Source organism: Saimiri boliviensis, chromosome 20, assembly GCF_048565385.1.
Source record: "Saimiri boliviensis isolate mSaiBol1 chromosome 20, mSaiBol1.pri, whole genome shotgun sequence".
Classification (NCBI taxonomy): Eukaryota; Metazoa; Chordata; class Mammalia; order Primates; family Cebidae; genus Saimiri; species Saimiri boliviensis.
Window position 1 is genome coordinate 8,219,060 of NC_133468.1, and position 22,418 is coordinate 8,241,477.

General features: G+C 46.3%; 1 protein-coding gene across 1 annotated transcript in view; it reads right to left on the bottom strand.

Moving 5' to 3' along the window:
• CPLX2 (complexin 2) overlaps positions 1-10,338 on the bottom strand; it is an 81,558-nt gene extending 71,220 nt beyond the window's left edge. The window contains exon 1 of the mRNA XM_010346638.3: positions 10,077-10,338. The gene's annotated coding sequence lies outside the window, so the exon portion shown is untranslated. The remainder of the gene's footprint in view (positions 1-10,076) is intronic.
• Positions 10,339-22,418: the final 12,080 nt, after the last annotated feature.

Below are 22,418 nucleotides of genomic sequence, written 5' to 3' on the forward strand. Positions count from 1 at the left end.
AACGAGCACTGGGGAGCAAATGGCAGCTTCCTTGTCCTAAGGTGGGGCCACCTGTGTGTAGAGGCAGGAGGCTGGCCTTTAAGAAGGGAAGGAAAGACAGAGAGGTGGTACAATTGTGCGTTTAGTGTCTACCTACTGCTCAGCCCCAGCTAGTGTGTCATCTGGCACATAGTACGTGCTTAGTAAACTTTTGTTCCATGAATGAAGAGTGGGCAGAACACATGTTGGGATGACTTATCTCTAGGAGGCAGGGAGAGTCAAGAGCGTTAACTACCGGAATCATTACGACTTAGAAGGGAGTGTCACTTCTCACAGAGCCTGTTGACACACCAGCTCTTCTCCTGTGCAGGCGAGGGGCCCATTGAGCACACACTTGCTAGTGAGCGCTCTGTGCCTCTGTGCTGGGCACTGGTGATGTTGGTATAAACAAAAGAGCAGTGCCACCTCCTTTAGTGTATTTACTGTGTGCCCAGCCCTCGCATCCATAATCCTTAATGCTCCTGCCAGCTTGGCAAGGCCAATGTCATAACCCCCACCACACAGAGGATGGCATGGAGGCCACAGAGGCCTTGATCTCACTTGGTGAAAGCCCAGGTCTCCTGTCTAACTCTGTGAGTGAGATATAAGAAGTTCACAGCCAAATGGGGATACAAGCAGGAAAGCAGATAGGTAAGCTACAATGTGCCACCCCCTCTAACGCAGGTTTCTCTAAGGTGCTGCTCTCTTGGGCACCCTAGAGAATTTGGGGCGGCTTCTCTGAAAAGGTGAGTCTGGAGCTGAGGATTTGTGGAGGCCAAGCAGACAGTGGGAAAGGAAAGGCTTTCTAGGTATAAGGGAGAGCATCTGCAAAGATACGGAGGAGGCATGGTCTACTCAGGGCACTGGGAGGAAGGTGGCTTGGCTGGAGCCTCAGGGCAAAAAAAGAGACTGGCAGTTTGCCACATCCAGTTTAGAAGAGGCCTTAGAGGAGCTTGAGCTTCACCTTGAGGGTGATGGGGAGCCATTGCAGGGTTCAGCTCTGTGTTCTAGATCCTTCTGGGCACCTCAGGGGCTCAGGGATGAGAACGGGAACATGAGGGTGGGGAGTCTGGGGTGCTCTTAACAGGCTGTGGACAGGGAATGGTGCTAAGGCAGTGCCTTGGGTGGCAAAGATAGGAGGATTAGGTAGCAAGACTCAGGGCTTCATGAGGTGTGGAGCTGAGAGAGAATGGGGCTCAGCCTGCTGGCTTGGATGTGTGTGTAGCGGTGACATGGGCATCTGTGGCAGTCAACCTTCTTGTCGGCTGACCCACCCTGTGGAGTTGGAGGTTCTGTCCCAGCTGCAAGAAAATCGCTGTGGCAGGTCCTAGTGCCAGTTCCAGCAAAGGCTTCCCCCACCACCTGACTGCTTGCATACCGTGTCCTAGCAACCTTGCAACGTGAGCTCCTCCTCTGACTGCACTAGAAGGGAAGGTGGGGCTGGGATGTCTCCTGACCACCAGACCCGCCCAGGGAACCTGCCATCTGCAGCCTGCTGGGCTCATCAGGTGGAGGCTGGCCGGCAAGGGAGGTGGTCTGGACACCGGAAGCCTTGGGAGCCGGGTTCTGACACCAGAGCCGACGCTCTGTGGGAATGATCTTGCACACATTTGTTCCCCTCCGTAGGTGTCAGTTTTCCCTTCTGTAAAATAAAAAGGGATCTCTGCAGTCTAATGTCGTCTTATCCTGTTTTTGATATTTTCCATGCTTATTGCTTGGATGCTCTGTTGCTGACACAGATTTTAGTGTCAGACTTCAGGGATTTAAATCGTAGTTAACTTGGACAAGTCACTTCATCCCTGAGTCTAGATTTTTTTTTTCTCTAAAAATGAATAGAGCTCATGTTTACTCAGAAGTGTTGTTACAGTTGGCTGAAATTGTGTCAACGAAAGTGCTTTACAAATGGCAAATAATAATACGAATGTTATTGATTTTATTTCATCATATGGTCTTCTGTGCTCTGTTGAAATTCATTGACCCACCACCAGCAAGCAGCCATGGCAGGAAGACTTTACTAAACAATTACTATGTGCCAGGCATTGTGCTGAGTGTTTTTCTAATATTACATCAGCTGTAGAAGCTACCTATAATTATTATTCTTACTTTACATATGAACAAAATGGAAGGTTCATACAGTTAAGCATAGAAAGAGCGTGGCCAGGGTCCCTGGCTTCAAAACTGGTTTAAAATGTAAGAGGTGTCCACCTCACGATCTCTTCTTACATCTTGGGTTTTTCCTCTCGTCTAAAGTCAGAATTTATCAGGGTTGGGTCGTCAGGGGAGTAGCACTAACATTTAATGAGCATCTTTTATGTGCCAAGAATCGACCAGGTCCTCAGACCCAAACGTGTTTGTCAATCACGGGGGAGGGTCTTGTTAAAATGCAGGTTCTGATTCAGTGCATCTGAGATGCAGCTGAGATCATGCATTTCTAATAAACTCCCAGGTGATGTTGATGCTGCCAATCTGTCAACCACACATTGAGTAGCCAGGCGTTGGAGGAAATCAACCAGTATCTTACTGAACCCTGGTGACTAAGTTTTATTAGTCCTGGGTTCAAAGATGGGGAATTGAGGCTTGAGATGCAATGCACCTCACTAGGCTCCTAAAGTGAACAAGGGGTGGGTCTGATCCTACACAACACTGGGTATAGGTCCAGTATAGCCTCCTTGATGTGTGATCCTTTCTCTGGGGTTCTGTCTCCACAGCCGAGGCAGGCAGTGTTCTCTGGGGTCCCTACTAGGAACACTTTCTTATTTTTAGTTCACCATGAGCAGACTGGCTCCTGATCCTGGCTCCTGGTGGGAACAGGGCTTGGTCCAGGCAGTGTCCCTGCAGTTGAGTAAATGTCTTAGGGCCGAGATTAGATCCTGCTTATACACAACTCATTTCACCTTCCTCACCGTAATCCCTGCTCTTTTGTATTCTGTATTTATTTTAAATTTTGATATTTTATTCATCAGTTTTTGCATTAACTTTTTAAAAAGAATTATTGCATAAAAAGTTATTTGTCTTGATCAAGTTTTCAGCATCCTCTTCAATTTTGCACCAGAGGCAGGTGTCTTACTGGCCCCACCCCAGTCCTGGTGGACTGAAGTCATCTCCCTCCCACCGCATCCTCCCAGGATTAGGATGCTGCCTGCAAGGCACTGTGGTGCCCGCACGGCCTCCAGCACCAATGGATTTATTTCCCAGCAGGTGAGTCCTGCAGATGCATCACTTGGCCTGCCCCTTGGCTGACCTGCTCTAGAGATGGCAGCAGGAACTGTGGCCTGAAGGAGGGCCCAGGGGATCACTCTGACATGGGCTTCACCCCATCCGCCCCTTAATGGCTGTGTGACTGAGGGAAGTGACTTCAGCACAGTTTAGATCACGCCACTCCTCTGTCTCACAGGGAGACTCCCCCAGCCCGCAGGGCCCTGCCTGCCCCAAGCCTCACAGCTTTTCTGCTCCCACCATCTGCCACCCTCCTCCTTGCTTACTTGGTTTCTGTCCTGCAATTTTGTCAGGGTTGTTTTTGCCCTAAGACCTCTCTGCATGTTCTGTTTCGTCTGCCTCCACACCTGTCCCACAGGCAGCTTCTTCTCATTCAGATGCCAGCCCCAATGCCTCTTCCTTGAAGCCTTCCCTGGATTTAAAGAGCCTCATCCTCCTCAGTACACCCCCCCCCCCCCCACCCCGCCTTTTACTTCCTAGTGTTTATATGACTTGGTGAAAGGATTTTGTTTACTTGCCTGGTTTCTGTCTCTCCACTAGAAAGTGAGCGCCGTAAAGGCATGGCCCTTGTCTTCCTCTTCGCTGTCTCTCCAGCTTTAAAACAGTTATTGGCTCATTCGGCTGCCCAGTGCGTATTGATGAATCAGTGAGTCATTCCCTGGGTTTCAGTTTTCACATTTGGGAAATGGGATGATAACCCTAACCCACAGTGTTATTGTCACAATTGGAAGCACATTTGGGCCAGGTGTGGTGGCCGAGGCAGGCGGATCACCTGAGGTCAGGAGTTCAAGACCAACCTGGCCAACATGGTGAAACACAGTCTCTATTAAAAATACAAAAATTAGCCTGGCATGATGGCACATGCCTGTAATCCCAGCTACTAGGGAGGCTGAGGCAGGAGAATTGCTTGAATCCAGGAGGCAGAGGTTGCAGTCAGCTGAGATCACAACCCTGTACTCCAGCCTGGGTGAGAGAGTGAGACTTTCTCTAAAAAACAAAACAAAACAAAACAAAAAAACCCACACATTTGCTGACCATCTGCTATGTGCCTGTCATTGTGCAAAATGACCCAGTGAGGCCTGGTGGTATAACCTCCATTTTACAGATGATGAATTTGAAGATCAGAGACATGGTGGGGTTTGCCCAAGATCTTCCATCTAGGAAGGGCCAGGGCTGAGGCTCTGTCCTCTTGGAGAAGTGTCTGGCCCCATGCCCTGCTCTGCAGAGGTGTTCCTGATGTGAGAGCCAGGGCTGAGTTCCTCGGAGCCTTTTGCCGTTTGCTGCCTGAACTACAAGACCCTACTTGCCCGCCTGGCTGTTGCAGCTTCCCAGGAGTCAGAGACAGGAATTCTAATGGCTGTTTTTTTGTGCAACACAAAGGCCTGCCTCTTGCAAATGTAGAGACACATTTTCTCCGCGTTGGCAATTACCATGCTGAATGTCTGGGGAACAGTTTTCATCTGCCAGGCACTTTACCAAGATTAACTTCTGAGCCCTATGCAGCAATGCTTGTTGCAGATTGAGGGGGTGGCAGGGAAAGCGTGGGCAGCGATGTCTTTGATCACAGGAGAGCCTAGGATTTAGAAGGGCTTGAGACCCCATGTCAACACTTCTGAAAGTTTGGTTTATTTTCCTGAGGCGATTTCTCCATTGTCCTGAAAGCACTGAGCTTCTTGAGGATTCAAGATTTCTGACGTTTCCTGGCCCATCTGGCTACTGATTCAGCAATGTAGTCCACAAATATTTACTAAGAACATCCTAGGCATTATTCTAGACTCCGAGGATGCAATGATGGGCCAGAATATATTACTGCCTTTGCCCTCCTACTGATATTAACTCAGTGGAGGAGCCGGAAGACAGAGATTCCTGCCAATAACTGGCTGTGTGACTGCGGGTTAGTTCCCTTCCCTCTCTGGGCCTTTGGAATTTATCTTCCTCTCTTCTCTGAACCCCCTGCTTAAAAGTCTTCAATGGCTCTCCATTGCTTACAGAGCAAGGCGGGCATCTCTGGCCTGGGATTCGAGGCCCAAGCCAGGCTCTAGTGGACACTTCTTGGCATGTGTGCCCGTCTCGCCATCTCCATTTTGCTCCTTTTTTATTTAGAATACTCGTACTCATACGGCACATTCTGAGTGCCAGGAATGTCTGAGTGCTGCACATATTTTAACTTGTTTCACTCTCACAGAAATCCCTTGAAATAAGTATTTGGACTCTCATCATCTCCACTTAAAGAATGAGGACATCGAGTCACACAGGGGTAAACAACTTGCCTAAACCCACACAGCTTCTCAATGGCAGGGCGGGGATTTGAACCCAGGCAGCCTGGTTCCTGGGCCATATCCTCCACAGCTACCACACACTGCCCCTTGGTGCACCTGTGCAGCAGCCCTACTACTCTCCTTTCCCAGGTGTGACCCCACAACCATTGCCCACCTCCATGAAGCCTTCCCTGATGCTTCCCAGGCAGACTTAAGTCTTCTCGTCTCTTCTCACAATGGCAGCCCTTAGCTTGGGTTACAGTTGGTCTTGTTTGCCTATTGTCTCCTTAGCTGAATGCTGACCATCTCCGCTGTGTCTAACCCTTCCGGCCTCAGTGGCCAGCCCAGCACCCCCATATCATCCACTCTCCACACAGCAGCAGAGGCATTTTTAATAAAAAACACCCAGTTTTTTAACACCCCTCTGCTTAAAGCCATCTGGCTACTATCTATTACATTTAGAATAAAAGCCTCAATCCTGACCATGGCCTAGAAGGGCCTGCATGGTTTCCTCCCTGCCCCCTCCCTGCCCCCTCCCTGCCCCTGGTGGCTGCTGTTCTCCCCTCATTCACTCCACCTCCCATCTGTCCCCTTGCAGTCCAGGCTCACATTAGGGCTTCCGCCAGAGCTGTTTCCTCTCTTGGGAGTGTGCTGCCCCATGTTGTCACATGACTGACTCTTGTTATTCAGTGTCACCGGTTCACACAGGCCTTCTCTATCCGTCTGTCTGTCTATTTTAACAGTTGCTTTCAATGGTTATCAGTGACTGTGCCTACTGTGAGTCTGTAAGCCCCATGAGAACAGGGATCAGCAGTGTCTTGTTCTGCTACATCACCAGCACTTGGAATCGTGCCTGACGCAGAACAGCCATTCAGTGAGTAAGCGTCTTGAAGGAAGGCGAGATGTCCATTAAGTCCCTTTGGGATCTTATATATTGCAGCTCAACTAGTTCCAGGTAATATAATGCATCTAAGTCAGTCTCATCCCAATCTGATAGCTGGGATAATTTCATAAACTGGACTTATGAAATTGTCTACCTAAGACTTGGGGAAACTCGTGAGACACTGTCCTCCCCATTTGGTAGGCAGAGGATTTCCTAAAGACTGAAAAGGCTGACTTGCAGAGTCAGAGTCCCAGAGCCCAGTCAGGACACACATAACCCATCATGGCCATCACATTTCATCAGTAACAGGGAGACTTTATGTTCCCAAAAGGCACAAGAGCTCTGAGTCCTGCCAGGACCTGAGTCAAACACTACTCATTTAGCACCTCTAAGGAGCTGAGGTCTGTGACTGATGGGGGTGTGCAGCCAAATTCAGGGCAAATGGGAAAAGGAAGGTTTTATGTACATCTGGTTAAGGCAAGCAGGGCTGGCAAAAATCCACAGAAATGAGATCTGGGCTTCTGACTGTGCAGACTTTTGCTAATGAGAACTAAGGGGCCAGTTGGGAGGTTAGCACAGCAGCCAGAAAGAAGGCACCACCAAGATCACCTTACTTAGAAAGTATATGGGAGGGGCTGGGTGGGGTGGTTAATCCAGTTAATGCCTTTAATCCCAGCTGCATTTTGGGAAGTGAGGGAAGAGGATCAACTGAGCCCAGAAGTTTGAGACCAGCCTGGGCAACATATGGGGCTTTATTTCTACAAAAATAAAATATAATAATAATAAAATAGCTGGACATGGTGATACACACCTGTAGTCCTAGCTACTTGGGAAGCTGAGGAGAGAGGACCCCTTAAGCCCAGGAGTTTGAGGATGCAGTAAGCTGTGATTACACTATAGTGATTAGAGTATTATATATATATAGTGTAATACATATATGGTGTGCTTGCAAAGGGATCTCAAAAACCAAGCCCAATTGTCATACTTTGCCATCTTCTTGAGAATGAAGAAGGGTATTTCTTGCCCCTCTTCTTTTTTCTCCTTCTAGCCTCTTTGAGCTAGAGAAGAAAATGGCATCCCAAGTTTATTAATTCAAAGATCTTGGTTCTGGTCTCTGCAACATGGAACTTTGGGCCAATTCTTCCCCATTTTTGACCCCTCTCTTCCTCATTCGTAAAATGTGGCTGGTTGGCTTGATGATTTCCAAATCAATGATTTCCATAATGTTAATCTTTCTAGCCTTGGGAGCTCATGATTCAGATTACTTTGAAAGGGAAGCTCTTACTTTTTCCCTATGGGGTTTGACTTGTCTTTAGTCATTGGCGGAACGCCCCAGGGGAGGCAGTGGACATGAACAATTCTGGCATGTTAAAACCTGTTGAGGGTTGATGTATACCTCGTTTATTTCTGAAACAATTTCTTTTAATGCATGTGGCTCATCACTATAGTGTGGCTTCTCATTCTGCAAAGGACAGAAATGTTCAGAATGGATTGAGGAGGGAAGGTCATGATTTGAGTTAGTGACTTCCAAGATGGTCTAGTATCTGAATGGCAGAAGTTGTACTGATGTTAAAATCCCTCTGTATGAAATGATGTGATGTCTTGGGTTTGCTTCCAAAGAAGTCAGTGTGTGTGTGTGTGTGTGTGTGTGTGTGTGTGTGTGCATGCAATGAGAGTGAATGTGGGTGTGTGTGAATTGGGTGTGTGTGATGAGAGTGGGTGCGGGTATAAATGAAACAAAATTGGCCAACTGTTGAAGCTGAATGATGGGTATGTGGGGGGTTATTATACTATTCTTTCTATTTTTCTAAATATGCTTGAAGCATTCCATCATAAAGGTTCTTTGGAGACTGGTTCCAGGCTTTCTCTCCACTCGAATTTTTCAGGCCACATCCTGAGAACTCTCTGGCACAGTAACATTGCCTTGGGGGCTGGAACTTCACATCTCTTGACCTTGACACACAGCTATATCTGCCTGGGGTCCTTTTCTTTGTCTTTCCTTACAGTTCATGACTCCTGCTTCTGAGATCCCACAGCCCTGTTGCCTTGATACTTAACATATTGCAAGTGTTTGTTTTCTTTTCTGGCCTGTGACCTCCTCAAGTTACTTCTCTGCCTCCCCAGTGCACAGCCAGTGCCTGGTATATAATAGGTCCCCAGTACAAGTTTACAGAAAGGATAATAGCAACCATGGGAGCTACCATTTTTTAAGCATTTACTATGCATCACTAAGCTCATTAAATCCTCATCCAAGTGGGCATAATTAATCTTCTCATTCCTCTTTAATAGCTGAAGATAGTCTCAGAAAGTCACTTGCCCGAGGTCACATGCTAGTAAGTAAACCACTCTGCTATTCTCCTTGCATCTGGGATTTTAAGAGTTCTCTATGAATGCTATGCAACAGGCCCAGGAGTTAAGAAGCCTGGGTTTTAGGCCCAGCTCTGCTGCTAAATTGCTGAGTGACCTTGGGCGAATCATCCCTGCCCCCTAGGCCTGGTCTCCCACGGAGACAATCAGTGATCTAGAGTGTCACGTGAACTGAGGGCCCTCCCAGTCTCAGCTCTCAGAGAAAAGGTTTCTCTTCCACGTATGCTTCCCTGCCTCAGAACTGGCTTCCCTTTTTGGGAACCTCCTGGCTTAACAGACGCCCTCAACCTCTTTTCTTGCTAATTGCAACCTCCCAGGTCTAAGCCGAGTTCGCAACCTGCTGTCTGGGTCGCCCCCTCCCCCATTCCTTCTCGGTGGTCTGGGATTTCTCGGGGTGGGGGTGGGGGTTGGGGGGTGGCGTGAGGGAGAGAGGGAGCCCGGAGCTACCCCGTTCGTCAGGCTTCCCCGCGGCTTCTCGGCCCCCTCCCCCTACGGAAACTCAGCCTCACACTTTCTAGGGATGTTCCGGGGACAGCCGGAGTCAGTGATTGCAGCTGCCAGCCGCGGGCTTCTGTGCTGGGCTCTTGGAAGTCCGCGGTTCTGAGCTGGGTTGGGGGTGGGGGTCTGGAGGGAAGAAGGGGCGGCGCACTCCTTCCTCCTCGCCAGGAGCTCAGCCTAGGCCCAGCCCGCTCAGCGGAGTCGGGACCCTTCTGTGCCTGCGTCCCCTCCACCCTCTTGCCCACTCTTAGCTGGGGCCCGCCATTGCACGGCCAGGCCTCAGCGGACGGCAGACCCAAGCCGGAGACGCGCGGCTGCTTTAGGCCCCTGCCCAGCTCGCCGGTGACATCGCTCCGGGAGAAGCCGAAATCCCCCGATCGGTGCAGCCTCACGCCACCCCCCGGCGCTCTGCAGGCCCCAGCCCCGCGTCTTTGTTCGCGGTTCGCGGCACAGCCGGAGGGAGCTGTCCGCCGCCGCTGTGCTGGCGCGGGAAGCGGCGCGCGGGGGCGAGGGACGGTCCTCGGCGGCCGCGCGGAACCCGGGCGGAGGGTGCGGAGGAGCCCTCCTGGCCGCCGCGGTCTGCCACTGTCCGCAGTGCTGACCCAGGGGGGACCCCCGCCACCCCAGCCCGGCGCGGGAGCTGTCCCCGAGGTGGTGCTGAAGCGAGAAGCTCGAGGCGCCCTCTGCCTCGCCCCGGAAGAGCCGCCCGCGGCTGAGAGCTCCAGGGAGGGGGAGAGGCCGGAGGAGTGCGGGGCCTGTGGCCGGGGTCTCTCCGCTAGCCGCTCCCGCGGAGGACAGTGGCTCAGCCACAGGGAGCTAGCGCGCGTTCTACGAACCTGTTGGAGGCTGCAGCTCCTCCGCGGCCGACCAGGGCGCCCGGGACCGAGGTTCTGGAGCGTTTCTCCCTCCCCCTCTTCCTTGACTCCTCCGCCGAGGCGCTCCCTCCTGCCTGGGCTAGCACATGTGCACGCGGGGGGCGCCGAACCCCGCTTCTGTCTGCCCCGAATGTCGGCCGAGCTGTAGGGCACAGAGCCCAGAGACCTCCCCCAAGGGCAGACCCGCTCCCAGGGAGACCCAAGCTTACGGAGAAAAGAGGCGGGGGCTGGCGGCGGAGACGAGAGAGGGCGCCTGCAGAGGTGGCCGTGAAATCAAGGAGACATGGGAGAGTTGCCTCACAGGCAGTTCTGCCCTGAAGTTCCGAAGACTTAGGGGTCTGTCGCTAAGGCATCCTGACTTTGCAGTATCTTTCCCTCTCCATTTCTGTGACCAATAAGTAAATGCAGGTCTACCTACCTGATCTGTTGCAAACTCCATTCACTGGGCTGACTGCCTTTAGTACCTCATTCCAGGCTGTCTTTTACTATGTCCCAGAGAAAGCTCTCCAAACTAACTTTTTTAATGAAGTATATTAAGTCTTTCACTAGCAAGACAAGCTATCTGCCTATCATGACGGAGGACCACTTATTCTGAACAGGCTCCCCCAGTGCCTTAGCACCTGCCCTTCCCTTTGGCTGAGACTTTCTCCCCTCCTTACTACTTTTGCTTTATCTGCAAGTGGAAACATCCTCATTTTACAAGGAAATTTTCCTGGCCCCCTAAGTCACAGTCGGTCACTCCTTCCTCTAGGATCCCTCAGCCTTTACATCCCTCCACTACACTTCTCATCACATTGTGTTACTCATGCACCTCTACCCTCAGTTGCCAGGCTTGTAAAAACTGGTTCCATATTTTATGTTTCTCTGTATCTTCATCTCCTAGCATGGTGTCTGGCACACAATAGATGTTGAGTTATATCTGCTGAATGAATGTACACATGAGAAGCAGAGGTCAAAATAACTTCCTTTTCTTCATGTTATTGCTCATTTAATTTTTTTCCTTCTTTCCTTCCCTCTTTCCTTCCCTCCTTCCTTCCTTCCTTCCTTCCTTTCGTTCTTTCAAGATAAAGTCTCACTGCGTCACCCAGTTGGAGTGCAGTGGTGCGATCTGAACTTACTGCAACCTCCGCCTCCCAGGTTCATGCAATTCTCCTGCCTCAGCCTCCAGAGAAGCTGGGACTACAGGTGCGTGCCACAATGTCCAGCTAATTTTTTGTATTTTTAGTAGAGACAGGATTTCACCATGTTAGCCACGATGGTCTTGATCGCTTGACATCATGATCCACCCGCCTCGGTGTCCTAAAGTGCTAGAATTACAGGCATGAGCCACCGTGCCCAGCCCGATTTCTAGTTTTTAAATCACAGCCTGCAAAGCTCCACACGCAGCATCCGTGCCCAATCCTTCTGCGTCCTCATGACCAACTCTCCCCTGACGTAATAATTCCTCCTACAATGGCTTCCATTTTGTACCAAGGTGATGTTAAAGTTTTTGTTTTTGTTTTTAATTTTATTTGCCATTTTGTCTGCTTGGGACCCTCACCATCTTGATCTTTAATGGCAGAGTACTTCTTGTCATTTGAATTTCAGCTGAAATTTTACCTCGTCAAAGAGGCCTTCTCTGGTCACTTAGCTAATACTTGCTCCCCGAATCACTCTATAACATTACCTGTTGCGTTTCTTCTTTTAGTACTCATTACTTCCTGAAATTATTGTATTTATATGTTTACTTGTTTATCATTCACTTTTCCTCAGCTAGAATTCAAACTCATCCAGGGCAAGGATCCTGTCTGTGAAGCTTACTGCAGTGTTCTCAGTGGTTAGCATTCCGAGAGGAACTGATCTTACACCAATGCATCAATTGTCCCTTTCTCCTTGGAAAGGCTTGAGCTACTGTGCAGGTCATTGTAAAGTCTTCTATTCGGTACAAATCATCCAAGAATGTTTAAGGAAAGAGGATCACACTAATACTCCATGAGAGAGAGAAGGAGAGAAAGGAGAGAGCCCCTTTACATAGTTATGTGGCTGTGAAGTGACAGACCTGGACCATAGCCCCTTTACACCACAGATGGCAGAAGCATAGCAATTCACTCCTACACACCATTTAAAGTCATTTCACATTCAAGATCTCACTCGATATTTCTGACAACATTAACTGGTAAGCATTATTCTCCCCATTTTATGCCAAACCAACTGAGGCTAGAAGAGGCAGATAGACTTGAACAAGGTCACACAGCTTGTAAATACTGACACTGTTCTTGATACAGTGAGACATGTTGGTGATCTAGAACTATGACATGACTTCTGAATTTACCAGTAGTAGGAGACTCAAGCACACAAACATTGGATTATAATACAATCTGATAAATGCCAAGCAATGATTCTCAAGCCGGAGAGGGGTGGGGTAGGGTGGGGAAGAAGTGGATAAGCTTCAAAATTCAAAATTTTATTCAGAATCAGAATAAAGTGGAACTCTTTACAATAACAATGATAAGTTGTTGAGTGCTTCCCAGGTGTCAGGTACGGTATTGTTTTATGTTCTTTGTCTCAACTAGTCATTCCTTCTTATTCCTATCCCCTTTTTACAGAGGAAACTGTCTCAGGGAAGTTAAGAAACATGGCAAAGGTCATGGAGTTGGTAAACAACTGAGCTGGGGCTTAACCTGAGTTTTGTTGACTCGAAGCCTGAGCTCTTAATCATTATGCACCTGAGACCTATCTGAACTTCTGGTGAGCAGGAATGGGCCTGGGATTTGAAGATGATTATTAGGTCATTCTGATAGATCTCTGCCTTTACCGAGAAATGCTCATGGAAGGGATGAACACTGCCTGTTAGGAGGAGTTACAGGAGGGTGAAATTGGACCTTACAGGATTAAGTGGGGTTTTACAGGCAGACAAAAGGAGGAGAATATGTCAGATAGAAGAAATAAAATATTTAAAAGCGTTGGGGTGTGAAAATGAAGGGACTGCTATAGGTTTGGTGTGGCTGATTGCAAAGCTGATGTAGGGAATAGGTGTTGGAAAATTAGGAATTGCTTTAGACTTGGCTGCCATGCCTCTATTCCATAGGTAGCACTGCTGAACAACTGCTTTTTTTTTTTTTTTTTTTTTTTTTGAGATGGAGTTTCTTTCTTGTTACCCAGGCTGGAGGGCAATGGCGTGATCTCTGCTCACGGCAACCTCCACCTCCTGGGTTCAGGCAATTCTCCTGCCTCAGCCTCCTGAGTAGCTGGGACTACAGGTATGCGCCACCATACCCAGCTAATTTTTTTTTTTTTTTTTTTTTTTGAGATGGAGTTTCGCTCTTGTTACCCAGGCTGGAGTGCAATGGCGCAATCTCGGCTCACCACAACCTCCGCTTCCTGGGTTCAGGCAATTCTCCTGCCTCAGTCTCCTGAGTAGCTGGGATTACAGGCACGTGCCACCATGCCCAGCTAATTTTTTTATTGTATTTTTAGTAGAGAAGGGGTTTCACCATGTTGACCAGGATGGTCTCGATCTCTTGACCTCGTGATCCACCCACCTCAGCCTCCCAAAGTGCTGGGATTACAGGCTTAAGCCACCGTGCCTGGCCATTTTTTTGTATTTTTAGTAGAGATGGGGTTTCACCATGTTGACCAGGATGGTCTCGATCTCTTGACCTCGTGATCCACCCGCCTTGGCCTCGAAAGTGCTGGAATTAATAGGTGTGAGCCACTGTGCCTGGCCTGAACAACTGCTTTAACAACTGCCATCACCACCTGATCATCTTCACAGCGACAGCACTGGATCAATATTTTATAATTTGCAAAGTGTTTCAATAGTGCACCATGCCTGTGAGCTTGTTCTTATTGTCCCCTAGCACCTAGTAGAGAACCTGAGACAGTGTAGGTGTTCAGGACGTATTTGTTGAAGAGGAAAAAAATTGGACACAGGTGGGAGTCTAGTTTAGAGGCTGCTGCAATAGTTCAAAGGGATGAGAAGTATCACTTAATCCAGGGATGTACAACTCTTTGGACCACGGACTCTGGAAAGTTAAAGTGTATTGCGCCTTATCTCTGAGCACTTTGGGGAAGCTGGCATTTAGCTCTCCAAATGGTTGCAGAATAATTTCAACAATTTTCTTCTCCAATACACAGAAAAGCATATTAGCACCTAGGCAACCAATGCCCAGCTAGGTCAGGATTTCCTCTGTTCTATATATGCACTTTATGTCTTTGGCTCCTGGATTTTGGGCCTGATGGACTCCATTATGTGGCAATAACATTATATGCCATCATTTGTTTCCATGATTTAAAGAGCAATCACTATGCTAATGAAACAGTCTTGGCACAAGAACTAAAATCTACCTTCTGTCTCTTCATTCCTCAGGGAAGTCCACACAGACCCTGGTAATGGCTAATTTACAGAGGGCTGAATTGTATCAGGGACCTTTAAAGCCCTTGACATATATTAATCCCATGAGGTAGGTATGAATCTCATCCCCATTTCACAGACGAGTAAGAAAGAAGTCAAGAGATTTGACCAAGATTATACTCTGACAGAGTCAGCCTTCAATACCTGGCTACTTGATTTGAAAGTCTGGGCTGGGCGCAGTGGCTCATGCCTGTAATCCCAGCACTTTGGGAGGACAAGGTGGGTGGATTGCCTGAGGTCAGGAGACTGAGACCATCCTGGCTAACATGGTGAAACCCCATCTCTACTAAAAATACAAAAAATTTAGCCAGGCAGGGTGGCACATGCCTGTAGACTCAGCTACTTGGCAGGCTGAGGCAGGAGAGTCATCTCAACCTGGGAGGCGGAGGTTGCAGTGAGCTGAGATAGCACCGTTGCACTCCAGCCTGTGCAACAGAGAGACTCTGTCTCAAAAAATGAAATAAAATAATAAATAAAATCAAAATGAAATACACCCCACTATATAGTATATAGGCTTTCGTACTTGGCTTCTTTCTTTTTCTAGTCGTATGTTTCTATGCTGTTGCCTGTGTCAGCAATGTTATTTTTCATGCTGTGTAGTATTTTGCTATATGAATACAACTCAGTTTGTTGATAGAGTTTTTCATTGTTTCCAAGTTTTGTATAAAGCTTTTGATACATATATGCAAGCATTCTCATTAGTTGTTTTCCTAGAAGTGGAATTTCTGGGTAAGGTATGCATATATTTAGCTTTAGTGGATACTCCCAAACAGCTCCCCAAAGTGGAGATGCAAGTGTTTTGTTTGTTTGTTTTTTGAGACAGAGTCTCACCCTGTCCCCCAGCTGCAGTGCAGTGGTATGATCTCGGCTCGCTGTAACCTCTGCCTCCCAGGTTCAAGTGATTCTTGTGCCTCAGCCTCCTGAGTAGCTGAGATTACAGGCACACACCACCATGCCAGGCTAATTTTTTTGTATTTTTAGTAGAGATGGGGTTTTGTCACGTTTCCCAGGCTGGTCTCAAACTCCTGAGCTCAGGCCGTCTGCCTGACTTGGCCTCTCAAAGTGCTAGGATTACAGGTGTGAGCCACCATGCCCAGCCAAGGAATACCCGTTTTAATCCTGTGTGCTGGGTATGAAAGTTCTAGTTGCTCATCTCCTCACCAATGCTTAATATTATCAGTCTGTTTTTAATTTTAGCCATTCTATGAATATTTAGTGATTCTAATTTTAATTTACCTAATGACTAATGAAGTAATTTTCCACGTTTAATGATTATTTATAAAGTACCTGTTAATGACTTTTGTCAACTTTTCTATTGTGATACAGTTTTTTTCTTGATTAGTAGGACTTTTATTTCTATTCTGAATAGGGATTCTTTGAGATTATATGTATTGCAAATATCTTCTCTGATCAGGTGGTTTTCTACTTTCCCTCTGTTGGTGGTGTCTTTTGATAACCAAAAGTCGCTAATTTATTGAAGTTTAATTTATCTATTTTTAAAGCACTTTTTGTGCTCTGTTTAATTTTTGCCTATCCCAGATTATGAAAATATTTTCGTTGTTATCTTATAGGATCTTTATTGTTTTACTTTTTATATTTATATTTGTAATCCACATCAAATTTATTTTAGTATATGGTGTAAAGTATTGGTTAAGATTTTTTTTTTTTTTACCCATATGGCTACCCTATTGATACAGCACTATTTATTGAAAGAAAGACCATTTCCTACTTCTGCTCTGTGTACTATCTTTGTTATAAATCAAGTACTCACATGTTTTAGTCCATTTTGTGTTGCCGTAACAGGATATCTGAGACTGGGTAATTTATAGAGAAAAGTGGTCTATTTGGCCCACAATTCTGGTGAAGAAAAAGTCCATGCTTGGGCAGCTGCATCTGGTGAGGACCTCAGGCTGCTTCAATTCATGGTACAAAGTGAAAGAGAGTGGGCATTGCAAAGAGGTCACATGGTAAGAGAGGAGACAAGAGAGAGAAACTGAGGAAGCCAGACTCTTCTTAACAATCCACTCTCTGGGGGAACCAATCCATTCCTGTGAGAGCAGGAACACATTCACCCCTGTGGGAGGACATAAATCTATTCATGAGCCATCCCCCCCCATGACCCAAACACCGCCCACTAGGCCCCACCTTCCAACACTATCACATTGGGGATCAAATTTTATCATGCCTTTTGGCAGGGAGAAAGCACATCCGAACAAGCAGCGCCATATCTGTGTGGGTCCAATGTCACTTTTCAAAGTAGGAAACAAATCAAGTTACTAGCCTCTTGCTAAACATTTCTAATCATGTCTTTCCTGTTGAACTTAGAGTGAAATCCAAACTTCATATCATGGCCTTCCAGGTTTTGCATAATTTGGTGCCACCTATTTTTTTGATTTTATTATTCCATCACTTACCCTGTGGCTCACTCCACACTAGCTTCAGTTTCTTTGCATACCTTAAACGCATACCTTTTATTCTCTGCTCTGGGACTTAGCACCTTCCAGGAGTGCCTATTTTTCAATATTCAGGCTTTTGTGTCAATGTTTATTTCTCAGAGAAAGTTGAACTGCTGCGTTCTCTAAAATAGCCTCTTCTTGCCCCAAGTTACACTATATGATTACTTTGTTTTAATTTTGATAACACATGCTACTCCTTAAAACATCTTATTTATGTTCATTTTCTGTTTCTCTCACTAGAATGTAGTGTCCATAAGAGCAAGGACTATATCTGTTTTGTTTAGATGGGAACAAAATGTCTTAGTCCGTTTTGTGTTGCTACAGCAAAATACCTGAGACTGAGTAACTCATAAAAAAGTTTATTTTCTCACAGTTTTGGAGGCTGGGAAGCCCAAGATGAAGGCACCAGTGTCTGGTGAGGGCCCCCTTGCTGTGTCCTCACATGGCAGAAGGTGGAAGGACAAAAGGGATGAATTCTGTTCTTACATGGCAGAAGAGAGAGAACTCACTCCCACAAGCCCTTTTTATAGGGGCTTTAATCTGTTCATGAGGGCAAGGCGTCATGACCTAAAAACCCTCCTCAAAGGCCCCACCTCCCAGTGCTACTGCATTGGGGATTAAATTTCTAGCACATGTATTTTGGGGACACATACACACCATAGCGCCCACACTGCTGGCAAAAGAAGCTCAATGCATGTTTGTTGAATCAGTGAGAACGACACTTTTTCCACTCTAATTTCCATGTCATGTAGCTCTGGTGTCAGCGGAATAAACAGCATTCTAGTATTGTGCGACACACGACCAGGTAGGTAGACAATTTCCAACATCATCAATTTTGCACCGGACTAATTTTCCTATTGTTATTGATGTTCTTAAATCTCAGTTGTTATAATTTCAGCAAATCAATTTATATTAGTATTTTTGGAGGTGAAAAGAAGGAAAACTGATGCCTCTTGAATGTTTATTATATCTCATTCAATCCTCAAAACAGCCATATGAAAGAAGGCGTTATCACCCCCAGTTAGCAGATGAAGAAATGACGACTCAGAGACAAGTATAGTTAGTGCTCACAAAAGTAGTTGGATTACATAAAATTACTCTAATGAAGCTGGTTCAAACGCACTTCAGAATATGCTGTTGAAATCACGGCACATGCAGTGGAGGCTTTTAGCAGAGGGTTTCAATATTGGCTTTGGGGAAACTAAACCCGAGTTGTAGGCGTGGTCTTATCCCTCACCAACTCTGTGGCATTGAGCAAGTCACATGGAACTCAGTTTCCTCTCTGTAAAATGGGAATAGAATGAAACTTCTTCTTAGCATTATTGAGAGGATTAAATGGTAATATGACTATAAAGTGCTGGCATTTAAGAAAAGTTAAGTATATGTAGGCTGCTATAACTATTGTCAGTGTTGTATATAGTCATTTCAGTTTGCTCTTTTAAGATGTTTCTGAGGAGTTGCAATAGGAGATAAGATACCCAGAGGTAATTAATGCAGTTTTACGGTTGTATGTAAACTCCTTCAAACCAGTATTTGAGCGAGTGATCCTCTTCTGATGGGAAAGAAAAACATTCTTAGCATGTCTCCACTCCTTGTGCACAGGAAGGTAGCAGGTTCAGAGAGGTGAAATGACGTACCCAAGGTCACAGAGCTTGAATTCATGCCCAGATTCATCTGCCTCTCAAGCTTTGGTACAATTCAAGTCACGAAGGTGCTTGGTCCCCTCCCCTGGGTTCTGAAATCACAGCCCCTCCCTTCTCCACTGTGTCTGCCACAAGGATAAAGAAAATCCACAGATAATCCCTAAACCTCATTTGAAGCCAATAATCACATCCATTTATCTCCTCTCCAAGCGGCTTATTGCAGCGGTGGATAAGAGGTCTGCTGATCAGGGTCCACAGCCTCTCTGGGCTCTGCCTGGCTGGGAATAGGGGATGTTCTAAGGACTGCTTGGGAGGCAGAGCCCTACAGTGAAAACAGCAGACAATCAGACCCTGTCTCATGGTTTAGGGGTGGCATTGAGGGGCCAGAGGACCATAATAGCCATAGCTCTGTCAATTGAGAGACAAGTACTTTGTGATCATTTACCAGCAAGAGAGTAATAGCTCTCTGAGACTCAGTTTCCATGTCTGCAAAATCCAGACAAAGACATTTGTGTTGCATGGTCCTTGTGAACATTCAGTGATATGATGTATGTGTGACAGTGTATTAGTGGACTGTTTATATTTCAGTGTCAGCTGAAGCCACAGAAACCAGAAATAAAATGTGTATGCCAAGTAGCCTCAGGCAAAGTGAAGTGCCAGTCTACCGATGAAGGGTATTCGAATTGATTTTGAAACAATTTTGACCAGCCTTGGGGGCATACAAAGTTGAAGTTAAAGAGAGAAGGAAAGGGGAATTATTTGGAATTAGTAGAGGGCTGGACATCATGCCACCCCATCACTGACATGGGGAGGGAGAGGAGCATCCCAGGAGTGAGAGGGAGGCTGGGAGTGGTAGCTTACAACCATAATCCCAGTGCTTTGGGGGGCCCAGGTGGGAGGACCACTTTAGGTCAGGAGTTTAAGACCAGCCCTGACATCATAGTGAGACCTCATCTCTACAAAATCTACGTATATACATTCGGTGCATGCCTGTAGTCCTAGCTTCTTGGAAGGCTGAATTTGGAGAATTGCTTGAGCCCAGGAGTTCAAAGTTGCAGTGATCTGTGATTGTGCCACTGCAACCAGCCTGGGGGACAGAGCAAGTTCCCATCTCTTAAAACAAGAAAAGGTGAAAGGGGTTCAAGGATAGCTCTTGGAGAGGAGTCCTCGGGCCGGTGTCACCCCTGTCTGGAAGAGAGTAGCTATTAGATGACAGTCTTGATAGGATTCATTATTTCAACAAAAATTTGTTGACTACCTACCCTAGGGGGCCAAGAGTAGTTCTAGATACTTAGAATTCATCAATGAGCAGAACAAATGAAAATCTCTGTGTTTGAGGCACTCATCTTCTCATAGAGCAGGAAGACATACAATACATCCATACATATGTAAGACATTAGTTGTGATAATTGTTATGGGCAAAGTTAAAGTAGCGATGGTGCTGGAAGTACTGGAGATGTTGATTTTTTTTTTCCAGGAGCAGGGGGTGTGGTACAGAGAAGACCATGCTTATAAGGTGATATTTAAGTAGAAACTTGAAGGAAATGAGGGAATAGGCCCTGTGGGTAAGAAGCAGGGACTGGGTGGAGTGTGCCCCGTGCATCTGTGGAACTATGAAGAGTGTAAATGGCTGGAGTGGAGGGAATGAGGGGAAAGTGGTTGGAGGGAGAGTCAGAGGAATGGAAGTGAGGGAGCTTAAATGCTGTGATAAGGACATTGGGTCTTAGGCAGTATATTCAATAAACACTGGATGATGAGAGGCAAGAACAGAGGAAAGGAGGGAGGCGAGGGACTTAGAGTCTGGTTGGAGCTGGTTTGGATACAGCCAGGGAATCTGCCTAGTGGAAAAATAACCATACTATCATGGGGTCTGAGAGTGGGTCATACCATCAGCCAGACTCACCAATGATGGAATTCAGGGTGCCCAGAACCAAGGGCAGCATGGAACTGGCTGTCCTAGTGGGCTCATGTGTGTACTGAGTAGGGGATGAAGAACTTGGGATCAGTCTGTGTTTAGCCATTTGGGGGCAGCTTTGAGTTTGGTTTTCTAGAAACTCATCTCCCAGGAAATCAATGACAATGCCAGAAAAAAAAAATATAGACCTTAGGAGTTCAAGTCTCATCTCTTTCACTGATCAGCTATGTGTTCTTGGCCAGAACCTCCATTTGGTAAGCTATACATTGGAGTTACTAGTATCTACCTTTCAGAGAAAATGTGGGGTTCCAAAGAAGTAATAGATGAAAAGGAACTGTTCAAAAACGTGCATGAAAGCTTATCTTCATACAAAAACCTGAACACAGATGTTTACAGCCCCTTTGTTCATGATTTTGCAAAAAACTTGGAAGCAGCCAAGATGTCCTTCAGTAGGTGAATGGCTAAATAAATGATGGAACATCCAGACAATGAACATTATTCAGTGCTAAAAAGAAATGAGCTGTCAAGCCGTGAATAGACATGAAGGGAACTTAAATGCATACTAAGTGAAGGAAACTAGTCTGAAAAGGCTACATTTTGCATAACCCCAACTATATGACATTCTGGAAAAGGCAAAACTATGGAGACAATAAAAAGATCAGTGACTGCCAGGGGTTGGGGGAGGGAGGAATGAATCAGTGGAACACAGGACTTTTAGGGCAGTGAAACTACTCTGTATGATATTACAATGGTGGATACATGTCATCATACATATGTCCAAACCCATAGAAGGAACAACACTGAGTGAACCCAAATGTAAACAACGGGCTTTGGGTGATAATGATGTGTCAATGTAGGCTCATCAAATGGAAGAAATGTACCCTCTGGTGGGGAATATTGATAACTGGGGAGGCAATGCATGTGTGGGTGCTGAGAGTATATGAGATATCTCTGTACCTTCACTCAATTTTGCTGTGTAAACCTTAAACTATATACATATTTAAAAGAGTTGCTCAAACATGGATTATTATGACCATTTTGAAGTCAGTTTAATATTTTAATGTGTTCTCCATCCAGGAAACATGTGGAGCTTGCAGTTTGGACCCAATTTCTAGCTTTCTAACATTCATTTCCCCTTCCTAAGAGTATCTTGCATTTCTCATCCATGTAGGTTGGTTATTATTGATCCCATTTCCAGGCGGTAAACCCAATTAGCTTAAACCAACCAGGATCTCCCATCCTCCTGACCACAGAGATTACATGCCCATTAACCAAGCACATAGCATCTAAATTAGCCAACCAAGACAATAAGACTCAATTCTGACACTTGCATTGAGTCACTGGGGAGTGGACTTGTGTAACTCCTGGAGATACTGACAGATAATCCTGTGACCAGGAGGGGAGCCAGCTTTAGGATGAGATCTTTAGGAGGAGGGTACAGAATTCTTGGTGGCATCATTGAGTGTCCGGATCAAGCCTTGCCTGAAGTGAGCTCTACCTCCGTCTTTTGCAATTCTATCAGTGCCTAATTTCTTTCATTGTTTAACCAGTTTGAGTTGGGTTTTCTGATACTTCCAGTATAATGAGTTCTAACTGCTATAAAGTGGTTTCTGAGGCCCCAAAGTTTGGTATTTTTTAGAAAGTTTGTATTTAGAATTTCCTAAGGTGCAGTTGTATCCGTAAACTTCCTGCCCCAAGACCCATCCCCAAGGCAGTGTGAAATTTGTCAATTCAGGTTGAGCATTCTAAATCCAAAAAGTTGAAATAAGAAATGCTTCAAAATCTGAAACTTTTTGAGTGAACAAAATGCTCATTGGAGCATTTCAGACTTCAGATTTTCAAATTAGGAATGCTCAACCGATAAGTATTAAGTAAACATTCTAAGTCCAAAAGAGT